Source organism: Triticum aestivum, chromosome 3A (assembly GCF_018294505.1).
Source record: "Triticum aestivum cultivar Chinese Spring chromosome 3A, IWGSC CS RefSeq v2.1, whole genome shotgun sequence".
Taxonomy (NCBI): domain Eukaryota; kingdom Viridiplantae; phylum Streptophyta; class Magnoliopsida; order Poales; family Poaceae; genus Triticum; species Triticum aestivum.
The window spans coordinates 476,340,008-476,340,959 of record NC_057800.1 but is presented as its reverse complement, the minus strand read 5'-3'; positions in this window follow the sequence as shown (position 1 = coordinate 476,340,959).

Here is a 952-nt window from a genome sequence, read left to right as displayed (position 1 = left end):
GAGGGTCGTCGACAGCTGCGCTCGCACCGACGAGAGAGAGAGAGAGAGAGGGAGGGTGGGGGACGAGCGAACGGCGTTTGTGGGTGGCGGCGCGATGAGGCGTCCCGTCCCTATATACCGCCCACGCTGCCTGGACAGTCCTGTACCGGCCCGATTTATTCGAGTCCCTTGGAGACTCCTGGACCGGCCCGGTTTATTCGACTATGTCGACGGGTCGGACCGTGGGGTTTCGGACAGGATTTAAAGGGCAAAACTTCTATGGGCTTCGATGCGGGGATTCTGCCCACACATTCAAGGGATCGAGCAGCCCACGCAGCACGTCCTACCCACTGTCACATGGGGTCCATGTAGTCTTCACACCCCTTGCATGTCTTTTTTTCTTGTGTACATGGGCATCAGGGTTCCCTTGCACGTTTTGTTTGTCCCCTTGTGAGACAAAAAAGCCTGGTACCCCGTTTCAAAAACAAAAAAAAAACTGGTACCACATGCAGCCAATGAAAACTTCTAAAAAAAGACTCTCTAATAGTCTTTAGATTTCATGAACTTTTTTCCAAAATGTGAACACTTTGAGTAGACACATGAATACTTTTAAACTTGTATGTATTTGTCAAATGTGTGAACACGTTCGAAGCAATACATGAACATGGTTTGTAACTGTACGGACATTTTTCAAACCTGCAGACATTTTTAAATCATGGACACTTTTTAAAAAATTTATGATCAATTTTTAAAATGTGCGAACATATCATGCGAACACTTTATAAAATGTCATGAATATATTTTAAAATGTATGAATATATTTAAAAGAAACAACATGTACATTTTTTGAAATTTCAAGAACATTTTGTAAAATACCTTGTGAAATTACTTGCACATTAATTATTTTTAAAACTTAAGTAAAAAAGCAACACAAATATAAAATAAAAGAAAAATAGCTGGCCAACCTATATTA